Genomic DNA, 20,760 nt, shown 5'->3' on the forward strand with positions numbered 1-20,760 from the left:
CATTCCTGTGTATCCTTGCTGACCAATTTGGCATTTACACACAGACCTGAGCCATTATTTTTCATTGGACAGTGTATTTTGGAGATCATGATAGATCTGTGCACACACAGATGCCTTGTTCTTTTCCACTGCTCTATAGTGTTCCATTGTAGAGTTCCATCCTACTGTAGAGTTCCATCTTCCTGTAGAGAGTTCCATCCTGTTGTAGAGAGTTCCATCCTACTGGAGAGTTCCATCCTACTGTAGAGAGTTCCATCCTACTGTAGAGAGTTCCATCCTGTTGTAGAGAGTTCCATCCTACTGGAGAGTTCCATCCTACTGTAGAGAGTTCCATCCTATTGTAGAGAGTTCCATCCTACTGTAGAGTTCCATCCTACTGTGGAGAGGCCCATTCTACTGTAGAGTTCCATCCTACTGTAGAGTACCAGCCTACTGTAGAGTTCCATACTACTGTAGAGCGTTCCATCCTACTGTAGAGTGTTCCATCCTCCTGTAGAGTTCCATCCTCCTGTAGAGAGTTCCATCCTACTGTAGAGAGTTCCATCCTCCTGTAGAGTTCCATCCTCCTTTAGAGAGTTCCATCCTCCTGTAGAGTTCCATCCTATTGTAGAGAGTTCCATCCTACTGTAGAGATCCATCCTACTGTAGAGTTCCATCCTACTATAGAGAGATCCATCCTACTGTAGAGTTCCATCCTATTATAGAGAGTTCCATCCTACTGTAGAGATCCATCCTATTGTAGAGAGTTCCATCCTACTGTAAAGAGTTCCATCCTCCTGTAGAGATCCATCCTACTGTAGAGAGTTCCATCCTACTGTAAAAAGTTCCATCCTACTGTAGAGTTCCAACCTACTGTGGAGAGTTCCATCCTACTGTGGAGAGTTCCATCCTATAATAATTTAGGTAGACCATGCCTTGTTGCTGGACATTTAGGTTAATCCCAATCTTTTGCTGTTTTAAACAAGACACTTTCCATTTTTATTCAGTTGAGTTGTCTCTGTTTTGATAATTTGAATGTTTTTTTGCTTACTTCTTTGGTGGGTGTTAAAATATTTAGTCCCAAACTTGCTTTGCAAGGGCAAGCTGACCCTCCCTCAGAGTGCAACATCTGAGTTCACTGCTGCCTGGAGGCATGCTTCAGTTTGGCTGAATGTCACTGGTCTGGGAGCCCCTTGGAGGGTCTGGCTACCTGGCCCCAGCAGGAGCTAAATACAGGTGAGCCCTGCTCTGACTGATCATACTGATCTCTGCCCCAAGGACAAGGGTCTGCACAGCCCAGGACAGCTGTTTCCTGCTCCACCTGAGAGCATCATTTTTGTTCCCAGACTTCCTGCTTCCCCAGGATGGAAGCCAAGCCCTTGTGGCCCTGGGGAAGAGAAAGGGAGGAAGTGAAAATATCTTTTCCCAGCTCTTGGCTTTAGTGACAAGGCACCTATTGCATTCAACAGGGCACCGAGGGAGGCCAGGCGCATTTGAAAGGAAACTTTGCTGACATTAGCAGAGTCCTACCAGAGGGTGATAAGGCGTGTGTGCATATGCGTGTGTATGAGGGAGGTGTGTGCATATGCGTGTGTATGAGGGAGTTGTCGGTGTATATTGAGGCAAGGGGGACTGCTGAGAAAATATTTCTGGTGGCAAAATTGGTTCCTGTGTTTTGTTGCCGTTTCTTTGTACCTATGATGTCCAGAAGGGTTTATACCAGTGTCGGGGGGTGCAATGAGGTGCACAGAGAACAGCCAGACCCAGCAGTGATCAGACAGGTGAGCTAGGATCCCACCCCTGCAACTTCCTAGCTGGTGGGTGACCTTGGGTAGATCTCCTAACCTTTGTCCTTATTGTAAAATTCGGATTATGGGACTTTTTTTTAGCATTGACATCAGGGTTAGGTGAGGTTAGGATGGCAGTTCATTCAGTATTCAGTCGACAGATAAATATCACTGTTCTATACACTTTGAAGAAAACCAGTCCCTGCCCTCCTGGAGCTTGAGTTGGTGGGGTGGGTGACAGACAGTAAACCACTAAGCAAGTAAATATGAAATCTGTCTGGTAGTGGGTGACAGGGTCCCTGGAGAAAGGAAAGCAGGCAGGAGGGTGGTATGTTCAGGGCTCGGGGACTGGGAGCCTTGTTGCTTTGCATGTGGCAGTAAGGGAAGGGAAGGAAAGGAGGCGATAATCTGGAGGGACAGAATTTCAGGTAGAGAAAATGACAATTGCAAAGGCCCTGAACCTGGCTCGTACTTAGAAATCACCCAATAAAGTGGCTGGCACTGAGTAAATGCTCTACAGTAGTCATCATCCTGCTTTCCAGCAGCTGTTATAATCTATTAAAAAATACTCATGAGCACCCAGCGTGTGCTAGGTGCTGGGCGTATAGGCAGCTCCCTGTCCCATGGAACTTTCATTCCAGGGCTTCTGGGGGGTGTGTGTGTGTGTATATGTGTGTGTGTTTAACCCAGCTCCCTCCCAATAAATAGTGAAGAATAGCCTTGGAGCAGTGCTTTAAATTACAAAGCCCAGCAAAACGTTTTAAAAATCTTCACCCAGGGATATTTTTCCATTGATTTTCAGAGACAGTGGAAGGGAGGGGGGAGGAGGAGAAGGAGGGGGGAGAGAGAGAGAGAGAGAGAAACATTGATGCAAGAGAGACACATCAATTGGTTGCCTCCCACATGTGCCCCGACTGGGCTGGGGTCAAACCAGTGAGCCACGCCAGCCAGGGCCCAGCAAAACTTTTAAAAAACAACTCCTTTCGTCCATACCCTGTTGTAAGAGTCCCAGGATCTGGAACACACAAATCGTGGAATTTGCCTCCAGGGGAGAGGTGAGGGGAAGTGTGTTGCCTGAAGACCTTTACAAATGACTCAGCAGCAAGGCTGGGACTCATACCCAGGACTCCTGCCTTTAAGCACCTTCCAGTGTCTTCCTTTGTCATTGGCTCTCCTGCTTTCAAGTGGTTATCAGAAATGATACAATCGAGAAACCATATAAATAGATTGGGCTGAGTAAACTCATTTTGGAGGGAAGCAGAAGAGCTGGATTCTCCAGTCCCCTGGTGGGTGACATGAGGACTGAGGCAGGGCAGCTGATGTTTCCCTGAGGCTAGGCTGGCTCAAATGGGTCATTTGGAGAGGGGAGATAACGCTGAAGCTGGTAGTAGTTTCCTGGATGTCCTGGGCCAGCCTTGAGCACTTGGGGGCCCAGAAAAGCTGCAAATGGGAGCACACAGTCTGGGAAAACTCATGGCCTCTGGCTTTGGCTCACTGTTCAGCCCTGTGAATCTGGTGTAGAGCATGCACTGGTGTGGGGCTCATTGGGGCAGTGGCACTATCTGTGTGGATGGGGCTGGGTATAGTCAGAGCAGGCTAACTGCTATAACCACCAGCCCCACACCTGGCTTACTTCATGCATCACATTTTACTTCTTGCTTATGTCACAGTCCAGTCCGTGTTTCTGCCCCCTGCAGGGCCTCATTGAATGAGGGGTGGGGAGCGGGAGCAAGCACCAGGCAGAGCCATTCACATAGCTCCCCCGAGTGCCCCAGAGGCTGGGCCCAGCTGAGCTGTGTCCATGACAAAGGAGACCAGTGGTCTGGAGGTCTCCAAAGTACCAGCAGCAGAGCTGCTTCCCTGGAAGGGACATTCAACCACATGGTCTCTTCTGGCTCCTGGGTTTGAGCTTGGTGGCAGGTCAGGAAAGTTTGCAGTCTTCTCTCTGGTGGGGAATAAAACAGAATAAGCAAGGGATGGAGCACTGCACTCCTGATCACTATGACATTTATTGTCCACTTGCCGTGTGCCAGGCATAGTGCTCATTTACTTTTCCATACAATCCTATGAGGTAGGTATTATTATCCCCATTTTACAGATGCTGCAACCAAGACTCAGACAAAGATTGGGAGTAGATTGAGTTCAGAGGCAAAGGCAGGTCAGCTCCATGCTCCAGTGTGTGTGTCCATGGATGTGTGTGCATTTGTTGGATACACATAAATGATTTCAGCCTCTTACAGAAACATCTTAGTTGAAAATCAGTGGGCTTATCAGTTTAGTGTTTGCCAATGTTTGGCAGACATTCCTTTGTGAATTTGTCAAGTGAGTTCAGGGAACTGGTGTTGGAAAGTGAATGCCAAGTATTTGTAAAGGGTAAGCACCAGGTACTAGTTTGTGAATTGAGTACCAGATACTGTGTGTGCAAATGGAGTTCCCCTGGTACTGTGTTTGCAAAGGGGGTGCTCCCAGGTACCCTGCATTTGCAAATGAGTTCTTCCAGGTACCACACTTATAAAGTGAGTATCCCAGGTACGGGGCTTGCAACTGGAGCACTCCCAGGTACTGCACTTGCAAAGTCAGACATAATATTTGCTCTCCAGAGACTCACAGTTAAATTGGGGTATACTGTAAACTACGATACACTGTAGAGCAGAACACGTGTACTTTGTCTACTGTTTGGAGGAAGGAAGAAGTGCTGTCATAGGGGCAGGTGGTTTCAGGAAAGACTTCATAGGAGAGAGACTTGTGGATGGACAGCTAGGGTTGAGATGGGCAGAGATGGGGATGGGGTCCAGGGATGGGAAAGGGCAGAGGGAGAGCAGTGAGCAAAGGAGGAGAGGCCAGAGCAGCTGGGGCACGTTTCAGATGGTCTGTGACTTTCTCCCTGAGTGGTGGACACCTGAGCACCATAAGAGAGTGTAGGAGGTAAAGATGGAGCTAGGGGCCATGGTCAGGGTGAGGTTGGTGTTGGATTCACCAAGGCATGTTTGAGCCAGGAGGACCCTGATCGTGATGCAGAGGGATGGGTACGTGACCTCCAGCTGGGAGCCCGGGATGCCCTTGAATGGAAACTTTGGCAGTGCAGGAATCTAAGTGACCAGGGCCAGGTGTTAGTCACAATAGTGACCACTGAAGCAGCCACTCACGAGCATTCTTTTTGCCAGGAGTTGTGCTAGGTGGTCACACTGGTAATCCCTACAACAACTCACCAACATGCTGTTACTTTCTCCATTTTACAGATGGGAACACTAAGGCCCCCTTTCAGCAGACATTCTTTGGCTGAATGAATGGATGAATGAAGGCAGGAAGGAGTGAATGAGGCTTTTGCAGGTGGCTACTTGGGAGGTCCCTCCTGTTGAAAGGGGAGAGGGAAGAGCCACATCGAGACCTCCACCTGCCACTTCCTTGTAACCCTGTATGTCTCTGGCCCTCTGTGTGCCAAACATGTCACACCACTCCCTTCTCTAGGGCTGCCAAGGCAAAAGGAGAGAGTGTGGGCAGTGGATTTGCGTGTTGCCAGGCGCATGGTACACATAGCCAACCTTGGGATGGATACAGGCCGGAGAGGTCCTGGCCCACTGCGCTGCCCATGAAGCTGCTGGGCCTGGGTGGCAGGTCTGGAACTCCTAATGAGCTTCCCCCAGAGTCCTCTGGTGCTTTCCAAATCCTGGGCCTGAAACCTCCCCTGTGAACTTTGGTTCAAAGGGCTCCCCTTCTGGAACCTTCTTTGATGGAGGTCTGGTTGGAAGACCCAACTGGCTGTTGGGCTCTTGAGAAGGCAGCACCATCGGGCCAAGGCCCAGGGCAGGAGTGGTGCTCCACTTTGTGTCTGCAGTGGAGTCTGGGCTGGCGTCTGTGGGGTGGCAGGGATAGGGTTGCCCCATTGGAAAGAGGAACAGTGACTTGTGTTGTGACGGCTATTTGTTGCTCTTGTTGGCTTGTGTTTTACGACCCTATAGCTGAGACTTGCTTTGGGGCTGGGAAAATGAAAGAGTTTGAACTGCTCCAGCAGTCTGGTACTGGGCTTGGTGACCCAAGCAGGGTCAGCCCATGGGGTCAGATGGATCAGGACAGTAGCAATGATTTCCTCCAGCCATGCAGAGTCCTTGGGCGTATTTGTGCAATTAATCTTCACTCCAGCCCCTGAGGCTCCAGCTTACAGGTGGGAAACCCGAATCCCTGAGAGTTTCAGGTTACACAACTGGAACCCAGATGACCTGGCTCCATAGTTCTTTCCCACAGCACCATGATGCCTTCTGGCTGGGGTTGGGACACAGGAGCCTGGGCAGTGAGGACTACTCACCAGCAAGGCAGTGGTAACAATAGTGAACACTTACACAGCGCTCACTATTCTGAGCCCTTCATGTAGATGAGCTTGTTTCATCCTTATGATGCCCTTGTGAGGTGTCATTGTCCCATTTTACAGATGAGCAAACCGAGGCCCAGAGTGAGGAGATCACTACTTACCTAGATTATAATGCTGGAGGTGGGATTTGAACTCAAGCCATCTGGCTCCAGAGTATAACTGCATGTGGCTTGTGAGCAGGGCTGAAGAACAGAGGGTCAGAAAGGCCCAAAGTGGCCAGGGCCAGCTCCGCTGAGAGGAGGGCCTTGCAGAATGGGGAGGGCATGGACAGAGCAGAGTGTTACACACTGGGGGTTTGGTGATCTCTCTGCAGATCCACCTCTCGAAAAGCTGTGGCAGAGGTTTGCTCCTTACCTGCCCTTTGTTGATCTTGGGATAGTGCATATGGCCTCTTGGAGCCTCAGTTTACCTGCCTGATTTGGTCTGACCCTGAGGAGCTGCCCTTGAGAGCTGGCTGTGATGACTTGACCATGGTGAGCGTGAAGTCCAGAGTCCGCAAAGGAGGGCACACCCTACCCTTCCTGCTGTGTGACTCAGCCCCCACACCTGGAGCTGGGGCACAGCACCTCTTCCCTCTGCCTTGGTAACAGCCACCAGCCCCTGGAGTCTACCCTGACCCCCAGCAGGAGTGAGGCTTGCTCCCTGCAGCATGGTACTTCCCCAGCTGGGTGGCAGTTGTCTTCTCTACTAGCTCTTCACCTCCACAATTATACATTAAAACGAAAATAATCACAGGATAGTGATGATTTTATAAACTAAAGGAGGAAAAATTCTCCCATAATTCCACCACCCAGAAATCCCCCATGTGAATATTTTAGGGAATAGCCACCTGTGCTTTTTTCTTAGATGAGTGTATGCGACACGGCGGGGTCATTTGCACAGTGAGTAGGGGCCAGACATTCATAAACGCTGTCATTTTTTTTACATTATCTCAAAGAGTTTTAATTTTGGACCTATTGATATTGGGGCCTATCCTGAGCATCGTAGGATGTGGAGCAGCATCCCTGGCCTCAGCCCACTAGTTGTTTATACACTGCTCTCCTCAGTTGTAATAGCCCCAAATTTTGCCCACAGACACTGTCCCATGTCCCCTGGGGGGCAATGTCACCAGTTGAGAACCCCTGTGGTAACTCGTTTAACAGCCCATCTACCCTGAGAGGTCCTATTGGACAGAGTGGCCCTGGCTGTGGGCTGGCCCCTGGAGCTCCTGCTCCTGCCCCACCTTAACCTTGCTGCTTTGGAAACTGGCACACAGAGGAGGTAACCAGGAAGTATGCAGGGGCTGCTGGAGCCTGATCTCTGTGTCTGGCGTGGCGTGGCGTGGGGCCGAGAGCCAGCAGGGACCCTGGAAGGAAATCCCACTGGCCAGGGCATTAGCAAGCTCCCCACACTTTGATCCCTCTGAGTGGCCCCCCTGCTGTCCCTGCCTTTGCCTGATGACTCAGGACTTCAGAGATCTGGATTGTTGAAAGGGGAATTGCATCATGCCAATAAAAAAAGAAAGAGAGAAAAACCAGCATTAGAAAGTTATGATGTGAGGAAAATGACTTTGAAACCTGCTTCTTGCATCCTGTCTAAGTTAAAGCATTTTGGGTGGGGGAGGGGGAGGAAGAGGTACAGTAAAGAGAGAGAGTGGGCTGGGGTAGGGACCTGGCTATATGGTTCTTCTAAAAAGGCCTCCAACTGCTTGACTCAAGCCCCTCCCAGGGCTGTGCTTTGAGTCCGTCTGCTTTTTGGAGCTAATTGAGCCACACCACCAAGAAAGATATAGAAAGGAAGCTTCTGGAGTATGTGTGGGTCCTGTGCCAGCAGGTGGGGTGAAGGGGTGAAGGTCTTAAGCTAGAGAGTGTTGCAAGGAGCAGAGGTCTGGGGGTTCTTTTAATGCCCCAGTGGTAAGCAGGGTGCCCTCTGAGCCAGGGGGCCGAGCCCTGGCTGGGTGTTCTTGCATACCTGGATCAGCATTCAGGGCAGTCTTGCTTGAAGGGGTCTGCGCTGCAGAGTGGGGAGCAGCAAACGCCCTGCCCCCACTTTGGAACCCCTGGGTGGAGGTGGAGGTGCTAAACACCCTGCCTCCCCAGGTTTGTTCTTCCCTAATGGGGGCTGGCCAGTGTTATTTGCATTCTGACACTTGATATTAGGCCAGGTAACCAGCAGTGGGATCCAGCTCTCAGCTTCTTCATCCGCAAGCTGGGGATAAATAGTAGCCACCTCTGCCTGGCCGGGCGTGGCTCATAGATTCAGCATCAGCCTAGGATCCAGGAGATTGTGGTTTGGTTCCCGGTCAGGGCACGTGCCCGGGTTGTGGGCTCGCAGCTGATCAGTGATGACTCTCTCATCATTGATGTTTCAACTCTCTCCCTCTCCGTTCTTCTCTCTGAAATCAATAAAGATATATTTAAAAAAAAAAATTGTAGCCACTCCTCAGGGTTGTCCTAAGAAGAGAGGAGATAAGATATGGAAAGAGCTTAGTAGAGTGCCAGGCATACTACTCAATAATACCCACTCCGTCGTCACCACCAATTTTACCATGACCGCTGCTTCTGCCTGCTGACGTTCCGGCTGCTTGCTTCAACTGAACTTCTTGAAGGCAAGGTCCTTTCCATCCAGGTATACCAATGTCACTAGAAACCTTTGGCTGAATACACTCCGCCCTCTATATCTTTGGGTTTCGGCATCCACGGATTCAACCAACCACAGATGGAAAATATTCGTATTCAATACAAACCCCGGGGGGGGGGGGGGACGGGACACGACGAGCGGGGAGTTACATTGTTGCTGATGTGTACTGTGTAGTTAGACCTACCATGGTTGTGGTGGTTCAGTCTGTACTGAACATGTACAGACTTTTTCCCCCGGTCATTATTCCCTAAACAGTGCAGTATAACAACTCTTTACACAGCATTTACATTGTATTAGGTATTATAAGTAATCTAGAGATGATTTAAAGTTATATTGGAGGATGTGTGCCTATTATATGCAAATACTACACTATTTTATATAAGGGACTTGAGTATCCTTGGATTTTGGTATCTTCAGGGGGTTCTGGAACCAATCCCCTCAGATACCGAGGGACCACTGTAGTTCCTTATATGGGGCATCTCCAAGTCCCAGGCATTGCAATCTTTGAAGGGACAGAAAAGCATCCCACGTTTTCTTGGAAACCCTGGCTCTGTTTGGCGACTTTGGAGCTTTTCTGTCAGTAGAACCTCCAGCAAGTGACCTTATGCACCTTGGGCATTGAGACCTGGAATGGACTCTCAGCCCTGGCCCCAACCCCAGCTACCATGACCCTGACTCCAGCAATAAAGAAACCCACAGCTGGGAGACTTAAGATATTATTGGTGGTTTTCACCTCAGCTTTCAGCAGCAGTGCTTGGGAAATATGATTTTGATCTTGGAAAATATGATTTTAAAAACAGAATTGAAAGTTGCTTTTATTTTTTCAACAATATTGCCCCTGACACATGCAGAGGGCCTGAATGGAGGCATCCAGTCTGAGCATGCCAGTGGGGACACCACTCACGGCCCTTCCAGGAGGCACATGTGTGGATATTTCAAAGCCCCTGCTCCAGAGTGGGCTTTCCGCCATTGATGACAGAGCCCAGGAAGGCCTCTTCTTTCTGGGTAGCTCACTGTGTAGCCTTGGCCTCACGCACACCGTCAGCAGTGATGCTGTTGTCAGGGAAGGAGGCGGCTGCTTCGGAGCCCTGAATATTGAGAACTAGACCCATTGACAGGTGGCTTCATGGAGTTTGAGTCTGCTTGTTTTGTCCCCATGCTCCCATCCCATAGGGTAAGGAAGTCTTCCTATTGGATGAAGACTGGGGGCTCTGAGTTCCCACAAGCCCCCCCCCCCCCCAGCCTTCTGAGAGGTGGGGTCTAGTCCCCTGGCCATCCCAGGAAGGATTAACACTCCATTCTTGTCCTTTCTTCTCTGTGCCCTGTGGCCAAAGGGGACCACAGGGAGAGATGGAGACCTTTCTTCAGGGTTGCCATGGGTGGGGTGGGCATTGTCCCTCGGCCACAGCTCCTGCCCTATCACCCCCATCAAGGCTTCTGCTCCTTCCCCTTGTCCCTTCAGGCCTAGGGGTAGGAACACATGGGATAGAAATGGGGTGACCAACTGTCCTGGCCTGCCTGGGACTGACCCAGGTGTTTGCATCCAAGTTCTGTGTTCCAGGAAACCCTCCAGTTCCAGGCAAACTGGGACAGTTGGTCACCCTAGGTAGAAAAACCATCTCATGTGCTGTCACTGTGCTCTGCCCACATTATGCTATGTTGTCCTTTTGTTACAGTTTCTTCAAATGACACCATTTTGTGTCTGCTGTCTGTTTCTCCCCAGGGCCCTGGCTGATGCCCTGGGAGCTTCAGAAGGATGGAGTTGTTTCAGGGCCTCTCTTAGAGTTTATAGTAATCAAAGGGACTGTAATGCTAAGCATGGGAAAAAGAAATTAATCTCTTGCACTTGAACTCTTTTTTTTCAAAAATATGTCCCCTTGAAAAAGACAAATGTGATGATGACGACCATTATGATGGTAGCAGTGGCCCTTTATTTGCCCACTTACTTGGGCTTGTTGGGTTAAGAACTTTGATGCACTGTTAGGTTTAATTATTATGACAGTCCTATGAAGACTTTCCAAGATGAGGAAACTGAGGCTTACTGAGGTGGATTGGTAACATGCTCAAGGCTTAGGATGGGTAAGAGGTCAGGCCAGGGTATGAACCCTTATGGAGCTCCCTGTGAGCTTAACTATGCTTACTAATGAGGTGTTTTACAGCCCAGGCCAAGCCAGGCAAACCCACACTTTTGCTGCCTCTGGCTTGGATGGGGTGTTTTATTGGGTGTGCAGGCATCATGATGTTTTCCAGAGTCCGCTTGCTACCATGTGGCAGGGTTGTGTGCATGAAGCACGTAGGACTGGCTGTGCGGCCAGTTTTGGCTTTGCTGAATGCAGCTATGGCCAGTATTGGAAAATGTTAGTCTGCTCTTTCCTTTTTTCACCCTTCCCCCTTTAAAATTTTGTAATTAGAATCAGAGTGGATAGCGTTGGAAGAGAACCTTTAGGTCATCTAGTTCTAGGATGGCAAATATATGACACAGGTGCTGCCATTCATTACTTTGCCCAGGGTAGACATTACTAATCAATCCTGGCATAATCAGTCTTAAGCTCTGTGAGCCTGGAGTTAGGCACTATTAATCAGTTGTTGGCTTGCAACACTTCTCCCACTGTAGATTAGGAGGAACCTGAGACTATGAGAAGTTAAATGACTCTCAAGGGAGCCAATGGGGTTGTGGAGCCTGCTGCACACCAGGAAGTTCTCTGTTGAGAGATGAGTTTGGGTTAAAAGTCTGATGTCTAAATAAAGTATGGGGTAGTGGAAAGGACCGGTGTTTAACATAGCAGTGCATGGATCTGGTTTTAAATCCCAGTTCTGCCTCTTACTCGTTGTAACTTCAGGCTAGTCATGTGACTTCTTGGAATCTGGTCTGTGAAACTGGAAATTATAATCTGTATATCCCCGGGTTGTGAAGAATCAATGACACGGAATGCTTATTTGGCATCTAGCAGATACTGATCCAGGTCTGATGTAGGGCGCACTACTATAGGCTTGGCATGTGGTGGGAAAGCTGTGTAGGTGAGGCCCTGCCCTCAGGGAGCTTTCTGCCCTCATGAAGATAAGTCCTGATTCAAGTAATGCTGGTTTTCTTTCTTCTTCCTTCTATGAAATTGTATTGTTATTATTTTTTCAGAGGCCTTTGAAATTGTTTTTTGTGTTTTTTTAAATAACTCTTCTCTCTCATTTACTTAAATTTTGGCCTGTTTATGCTTCCCATGACTTGCTTTGGGAAGCGATTAATTTTTTTTTTCATTCCTGGTCTCGTTTCCATTCTCATATCAGGGCAGTTGGTCAGCGAGTTGGTTTGTCAGTCACAAACAATCAAAGTGACAGAATCTTCCCTACTAAATGGATGTGTCAGGACACTGAGTCTTAGACTTTTTTGGAGTGACACACTCCTTTTGAAAATTTGATGTAAGCTGTGGACCCTTCTGCTGGCAAAATGGTAAGATGCTAGGCTCAAAAAATGTAGTGTCTCTCATATAGGCATTCTCAAGGATTGATTTGTGGACCCCCCCTCCCAGCACCGCTACCAGGTTATAAACCAGCCTGGGGACCTATGACACTTTACTAGCAGGAAATGGAACTTTGCTTGGAAATACAAGTGTAAATGATTAAAAAAATGCTTCATTAAATATGAAAGATCAATGTTTTTATTCAGAGTTTTGCTCCTTTGGCTGGGCAAGTGATTTGTCCACGTAGCGTTTATTTTCTAATGCTTGTTAAGCTGTGTTTAGTCTTCTTGGTCATGGTGAAATATTTTTTCTTTTATCCTAGTCTGGAGTTTCAAGGTTGGCACTTCTTGCCCTGAAAATGTTTATTTTAAAGATTTAGAACAGTTCTTCACTCTCTGATAAGGCAGAGCGCATCACTGCAGACGCGCTTTGGTGGAGCACAGGGTGATTCCGCCTGCATCGCAGATGGTGGCTCAGTGCTGAGCCCTGCTGAGCACGCAGAGCGACCTTGGGCCACCTCACCTCCCTGACCTGTAAAGCTGGGAGACAGACTGACCACAAACCCCTGGTGGTCAAGGATTAAGGGAATAGCCAGCATGAAACAAAAATAAGGCCGGAGAATATTCCAAAAGGCCATGGCGGATTTTGAATTTGATCGCCTTGAATTTGACTCAGAAGGACGGATCCTTTGCACTGTAAGAGGTTGGTGTTTTTATTGAGTCTATTATGAAGGCTGCCTGGCAGATCAGCTGAAGTGAGCCGAGGTCCTGTATGAGGTGCAGGACGCATACAGTTCTAATGTGCGTCTTCCTCCTGGATAGAGAAGACTTTAAGGAGGCTGACGAACATAGTTAAAAGAAACCAAGGGTCTTCCTTGGTAAATGAGTTCCCTTCTTGTCTTTGACTCTTCTAACATTAGCCAGGCGCCCATCTTTAGCCACACCTTGGAATGAAACATGATTTAAATGACTAGAGAGAGAGGGCTCCATGGGACCATTTCAGTGACATGGAATTTTGCTGGGATGATTTCTTTTCCATTGAATTTTGCATTTGTGTGTTCTTAAGCCAAAAAAAGGAGTTGAACTTACCCTTTTGTTTGCTTCATTACTCCCACCACTTTTGGCAGTTTGGAGGGATGCAGTTGTGTGTGTGTTTTAATGACTCTCAACTTTGTTTATTTATTTATTTATTTATTTAAAAAATATATATTGATTTCAGAGAGAGAAAGGGAGAGGGAGAGAGAGACACACATCAATGATGAGAGAGTCATTGATCGGCTGCCTCCTGCACACCCCCCACTGGGGATCGAGCCAGCAACCCGGGTGTGTGCCCTGACTGGGAATCGAACCACAATCTCCTGGATCCTAGGTCAATGCTCAACTGCTGAGCCACACCTGGCCAGGCTCAACTTTGTTTTTAAAAGTGTGCTGTGCACATGGAGGCCTCTCCCCTCCCTGAAGACCAGTTGTCAGGGGCTAGACTGGGCAAAATAATGAATCTACCATTTCTTTAGTACCCACTATGTGCTAGGTGCTTTTGTACCTCATCCCATCCTTGTAGCAATCCCCTGGGCTGGGTAGTGTCCCTATGTTACTGGATTGGTGACAGACCCTTGCCTTTATGGTCACACAGTGGCAGGTCAGGGAGCTGTGATTCACACCTAGGTCAGGCTGACCTGAGCTCATGTGCTTTATCCTAAGCCCTGCACTTCTCCTGTGATGTCAAGGGACTTCCTGGATGTTCTTTATGTGCCCACCCTTGTAAGAATCTACTTAAGGCAAAAGAAGTGGGCCTTGGTTGGATGACAAGGAAGGAGCTGGAGAGTTCTGTTTCTCCAGCTCAGCAGCCTCCCTGCTGAGCTCAGGTGGGGGCCAGGATTGCCCCAGCCCTCCTGGTCACTGGCTAGGGTGGCCTTCTGTAGGCTGCCAGCTCTGGGAGAAGTTAAGGCTCTGTCTGCCTTACAACCATGTGACCTTCCAGGACAGCCCTGGCCAGTATGGAAAGGAAGGAGGAGTACAGAGAAGGTAGCTCTCTTATCAGTCCCTCTGTTGCACAGGTGAGGAAACCGAGGCTCCCGGGGAGGGTGGCTTGGCGCGGCCCCTTAGATGAGAGGAGTAGCCAGGCTGAGCGTGAGCTCTTCCTCGGAAGTGTTTATAGCCCATGTATCTGGAAGAGGTACATCTTGGGTTGGTGTCATAAGCTGGAGGTATACACCTGCCAGCATCATCCTAGAATCAGCTCTGTGTCAGGAGACTAAAGAACAGATCCAGTCACTGAGTCTACATCTGGTCTGGTGGGGCCTTGTGAGATCGTCTAGGCTGAAGTTTTTATTTTGCAGTTGGGCAAACCGAGGCCCAGGGAGAGAGACTGCCCTGGTCATCATCATCCTCCCCCCCCCCCCCCGCCGGTACAGCTCTGGTTTTCTCACTTTATCTACTACATGGCACCACGGCCAAGTTATTTATTTATTTAGGCATTGGAGATTCTGAGTGCGTGTGTTTTTTATTGTGGTCAAATATATATAACATTTAGCATTTTAACCATATGTAGGTTTACAATTCACTGGCATTAAATACATTCACAATATTGTGTTACCATCCTCACTTTCTATACCCAAACTTGTCACCGTCCCCAATGTAAACTTTGTACTATTAAAGACTAGCTCCTTTCCCACCCCCCACTCTCTGGCTACCTCTATTCTGCTTTCTGTCCCTGTGAGCTTGCTTATTCTAGGCACCTCATGGAACCGTACAATACTGTCCTGCTGTGTCTGGCTTATATCACTTAGCATAGTGTTTTCAGGGTCCACCCATGTTGTAGCATATATCAGACCTTCGTTCCTTTTTATGACTGAATAGTATTCCATTGTATGAGTAGACCACATTTTGTTTATCTGTTCATCCGTTCAGAGACTCTATGTTGTTTCCATGAAACTTGGCTTTATGATTACTACTGTCATGAATCTGCAGGCCAGTATCCATTCGGGTTTCTGCTTTTAGTTCTTTTAGGTATGTACCTAGGAGTAGACATTTATTTTTTAAAAACATTCATCTCCCTCTCCCCCATTACATTGGGAACTCAGGTTCATCATAGAATAATTAGAAAATACAAATAAAAGAAGAAAAGAAAATTTCCCGGAATGCTAACGCTCATGTTTTTCTGGAACGTTCATTTGTGTGTGCTGTTTGCCCCATCCACACAGCATTATGTTATATAAGCATAGTCGTTGGTAGTGTGGGATGGACCTTCATTTAGAAATGTAAAAACCTTTGTGTAAGGCACTGGGATAGAGGGAGGAGGAACCACTTGGTCTTTGCAACCCAGCTAAACGTTCACTACTTCCAGAAAGCCTTCCTTGTGGGTGCAGGATGCATCCCCCTGTCTGTGACTGCTATGTCCTGCTTTGCCTGTTCTCTTTCCTATTATCTGCCCGCTACTTTGGACTGTCGAGTCCTAGGAGGGCTACCCATCACAGTGCCTGGTCATGGTTGTCACTCAATAAATATTTGTTGAATGAGTGAATAAAGAAGTGGCCTAATGAATGAGTGGAATTAGTAAGCGAGGTTGATGAGTAGTGTGGGGTCCTCTCAGACTGTACCCTTTTGCCCACAGCCTGTAGCCGGCACGCTGGGCAGAGTACCCTAGCACAGTGAGTTGCCCCCTTCCAAGTCCCTGCTCCCATCTGTGGGGAAGGCAGAGCCTGTCCTGCAGTGGAGGCAAGGCAGTCCTTGAGAAGCTGGGTCTACACGGTCCAGTTTACTCCCAACAGTAGGGCTTTGCGTGTTCCCTCACTGCACAGATGTTTGCACAGGGTTTCATGTGTGTCAGGGACTTGGCTAGGGGCTGGGCTGTGGGGAAACCAAAACAGGGTTCCCCTTCAAGGACCTTACATTCTAGAGGGGAAGACACCCTTGTACAAAGGACATGGTAATTTCATATAGTAATAAATGTGATGGAGAAAAATACATGATATTCTTTTTTTTCTCTCTTCTCTTTTTTCAATTTCTCTCTATTTTTAAAAAAAAGAAATCCAGTTGGCTGTTTCTTGGTGGATTGTCGGCCAGGGATATATGTGCAGCTATGGGGTTAGACTCCCAGCTCCGCTACTTGCTAGCGGTGATCTTGGCAATGATCTTGAGCTTTGAGAGCCTTAGTTTTCTTGTCTGTATACGAAAGATAGTGCTATGCCTGCTTCCTGGGGTTATGATGAGGCTTCACAGCGACGTTGCTCAGAGAGCACAGTGCCTGGCACATTGCGAGTTCTCAGTGCTTGCTGCTGTTGTTGCTATGAACCTGCAGTCACTGAATAATGGGGCTGCCAACTGTGCTGTTTTAAAATGACGAAACCTGTCCCATCCAACGGATTGGTTCACTGGAGAGGGGCTAGTAGGGCATTGAGTGTGTAGACTCGGCACAGCATCACTTCCCTGATGCTTTGGCTGAACTGAATTTGTTCAGCACTCCCTCCCTGCATCAGATTGTCTCCTCCCTGGGAACGGGAACAAAAGGGCCCAGCTCTGAAAGAGGCCCTTGTTCCCTCACCCAGCTCGGGAAAGCCAAGGCGAGTGTCTGCAGCCAGTTCCAGGAGCTCTGCGGCAGGGCCGGCTCTTCCCTTTTTCCTTTGCCTCTTTGGGGCCAGTCTTCTGGTTAGCTGATTTAGGTGACGCGAACATACAGGAAAACAAACAGAGAGACAGAAGCCCCCAAGCTGCCCTCTGAGGCACACTTGCCCTTGCCAGGGCAGGGACAGGGACCTTTTCAGGCACAGAGGGTTTCTTTAATGGAACAAGTTTCCAGTTTGTCAGGCAGTGGCTTGGTGAGGTTGCGTGGTGCTGCCTGCCCGTGTGGCCAAGCCCGAGTGTGGGTGTTGGACCAGTGTTTGCTGTCCATCCCTGCCACTCACCATGGGGCCCAGGTGAGTCCCTCAGTGTCTGTGAGTACCAGGTCTGGCATCTCATCTGCAAATGAGGCGCACAGCAACCCTGGCCTTGTCAGGGAGGTGAGGGACGTGTGAGTACATGCAGGGCTGGGGCTCACCACACAGCAGCCCAACGACACTGCCCCCCAACAAGGGTGCCACCTCTGTCTCAACACAGGTGTCCCCTCCACCATCCTCCCTCACCCCCAGGAGAAGGAGGGAGGATTTGTATGCTGTCCCTTCAAAAATGCCATTTCTACCCAGGTTCAGGTCTGGGAAGAACAGGAATTTAGTGTTTTACCCTTCCTGGGGCTCCCTTTTTGCTCCTGTGGGCCAGGGACCTGATGAACAATACTGTGATGTGCACAGTTGGGGGCTCTCTGGAGTCTGAGGTGACAAGAAGAGGCTGGGTGGGGGCTGGAGGTGAGGAGAGGTCATAATTCTTCCTTTCCCCAGGATCAGCTCTGTTCCCGTGTCTGAAGTGAACTAAAGTTGGCTTGTACCCTTACCTGCCCATCCACTCACACACTCAGGTGATGTGCTCTGTTCTAGAAGTAAAGAGGACACATGCACAGGCCTGACTTCCAGTCCCAGGCCTGCCCTGTTTCCTCCTGTACTGAGCCTTCTGCACAAGGTAAGGTGGGAACGCAGTGAGGAAGTGTACCCAGTGCCTGTGTCCTGCCTCTTCCGGGCGTGCCAGGGGCTTCTCACTTGGTGTTTAGGCATCGTGTCTGAAGCTTGCACTAATGGAGTACCTACTGGGTACCAGGCGTTGTGCCAAAGGTTGGGAATACAGAGATAGCTGGAGGAGGGAGAGCCATGGATGGTTGGATCTGATGCCCCATAAGACTGACATAAACGAGGTGACGGGGAGCTTGTATGAAGCACTAGGGTTCCCCAGGAGAAAGCTGCTGATGAGAGAAGGGGTGGACTCGGGCCAGGGGGAGAACTCAGGGAACAGTATTCCAGGCTGAGAGTGGCATTGGCAGAGCCTGGGGGGCGGTGTGGCAGTTTCAGGGGAGGGAAACACTACTTGAATCAGGAATATGTTGAGTGGGGTGGGCCCGGGTGAGCTGTCCGGCCTGCTGGGCTCAGGACTTTAGACTTAAACATGGCAGCTGAGTCCCTGGAATGCCTCTAGATGTCTAGTTTCTTCCTTCTTAGCCTTGAAAGCAGCTCTTTCTTTGCCCCAACTTCTGATCAGTCTTCGGTCTAAGAACCTGGGAAAGGCCAAGTTGGTGACCAGGGTGGGGCTTAGTTCATTGTCATTGAGGAAATGGACTTTCTTTCCTTCAACCTCTGGTGTTGGAGGAAACACTCAAAGGGCCTGGCCTTGAGGTCATTCTGGACCAGAAGCATCTAGACCCAAGATGCTGGAGAGAACTGTCTGGTATTGGAAGTGCTGAGATTAGTCTTCTGTGGTGAAAAAACCCCTGGGCCAGTGACCAGAGCAGCAGCTTAGAGTTCACCCTGGGCTCTGCCACTTGCCAGTTGTGTGACCATGGGCTGTCCGGCCTGCTGGGCTCAGGACTTTAGGCTTAACCTCTTCGAGCTCTTGTTTCTCATCCATAGAATGCAATGAGTAGTGGTATCAATCCCCTGGGCTGCTGAAAGGATTCAGTGAGCTAGTGCATATCCAGTGTTAGCTCTGCACCCAGCACAGAGAAGTGCCTACGAGAAAGAGATAGCTCTTATTATTACTGCTATCACTATTGCTATTACCAAGATTACGTAGGAGAGGGCCTGACTGAGCCCAGGGTGGGAAGGGCCAGAGAGGGCTTCCTAGGGCAGGTGGCATGGAGCTTGGAGTCAGACATTCCCAAGTTCAGGCTCTGCTAGTCTGTAGCTGTGACACTGGGCAGGTTATTGAGATTAAACTGAACCTGCTATTTACATTGTGGACCACCCCCCCCCCCCCCGCCTTAGTTGTCCCACCTGGAAAGTGGGATAATAATGTTTAATTCCCAGACTGCTGAGGGGATGTAAGAGCTGCCAGGTCAAGCCACTGTTTGAATCAAGTTTCCTGAAAGTCTTTGGAGGGCCTGGGAGAGAAAGGGCTTTCTTCGAGACCTTCCTGCTCTATGTAGCCCCAGCAGACAGGTATGGGTCAAGGAACCTTAAGAGCCTGCACCCATGACCTTGTCTGGAGGCTGGCAGCCATCCTCAGGTGAAGAGAGTTTGCTCAAGCTCCAGTGGGAGCCCTGGCTGGGCCTGACAGTTCACCCCCCAGACTATGTGTTATCTTTTGCAGAAGTCATGAACAGGAGGAAGGACAAACCACTTCCTCTACAGCCTTCAGATTTATCAGGCACAACTTTTGACAGTTTCAGTTTGAAGAGAGTTTTAAAAAAAAGTGAGAAGCATTAGATAAATAAAGCGACCTCATACCTTCTCCTCTTTGCTGTTTCCATGGTTTCGACAGGGCACCTCTGGGGACCTCTGGGATGTGGGGAGCGGAGGGCGGCCGGCAGGTTTGGGTTCGAGAGATGGCTGATGTTCAGAGTTTTCTTCGCACACTCAGGCTGATGGCTGAGAGGCTGGGCTTGGCCTGGTGCTTCCTGTCCTGTGCATTGTAGAGTCTGCACACAAAGGCCAGGTCCCAAAGACAGAAGTTTCAGATATTTGACCTCACAGCAGTTTTCTTTGCCCCTTGGTATGTCTGGAGAAAGTGCTAAAGATAAGGCCAGACCTGAACTGCAGTGCCTGCCCCCCACCTGGAGATTCTGGCCAGGGTGCTCTCCCCGCTAACAGCCTGCCTGTTAAGATTCCACAAAGAGTGACAGTTGGATGAGATGAGGAACCATAGGGAAGGAACTGCGATTTTATAAGTCAAAATAAGTAAATATTGGTTTCACATAGATGGACCTACTAGTTTGTAAGTAAACAAAATTCTTGACTTTTCCTGGTGTCATCTCTTTGCTGTAGCCCTTATACCACTAAGATGGGACAAAAAGAAAGCCTTTCTTGAGGAGGAAAGAAGAACATGATTGTATGCTTGCGTGCGCGCGCGCGCACACACACACATATACACACATATACAGTACACATACATATGGGTGGACACACATGGACACATGCATACATGGAATATACTACACACGCATATACACATGTATGTATGTGTACATATTCAAAGGTTGTCTTTGGCATTTCCTTTCTTGCGTTCAAATTTACTAGGTGTATGTGTGACTTTGGGCATATTCTGTAACCTCTATCTCAGTTTCCTCATCTCTAGGATGAGATCAGTAGTAATATTTATGGCCTGGGATTGTGGTCAGGACACAATAGAAGAGTGCATGAAACAGGCCTAGCACAAGGTCCAGGACCTCCAGAGTGCTTAAGACAACCTCTTCTGATATTCGGTGGTCTTTATGGTGTCTCCTTGGGCCCACCCTCTTCTCTCTTCCCATAGCACCTGGTTTGCCCATGGGTGCAGGGTTTGGCCCATCTGTCCGTGGTTCTCCTGATTAGAGAGTGAACTCTATCACCCATTCCACACTGCTGAGTGTTAACTCTGTGCCATGGGCTGTCCTAGGGCATTTCAACAAAGCCTCTGCTCTCAAGAAGCTTAGAGTTAACAGGGGAAGGGGGAAATGGGGAGATGTTGACGGTAAACAAGCTAGCAATCACCAAGGC

The 20,760-nt window shown here is 49.0% G+C and overlaps 1 protein-coding gene across 1 annotated transcript in view; it reads left to right on the top strand.

Moving 5' to 3' along the window:
- Nucleotides 1-20,760, top strand: part of CMIP (c-Maf inducing protein) — a 221,440-nt gene that overhangs the window by 5,667 nt on the left and 195,013 nt on the right. The window lies entirely within an intron of this gene.

This window comes from Miniopterus schreibersii (assembly GCF_964146895.1).
Source record: "Miniopterus schreibersii genome assembly, chromosome: 18".
NCBI classification, from domain to species: Eukaryota; Metazoa; Chordata; class Mammalia; order Chiroptera; family Miniopteridae; genus Miniopterus; species Miniopterus schreibersii.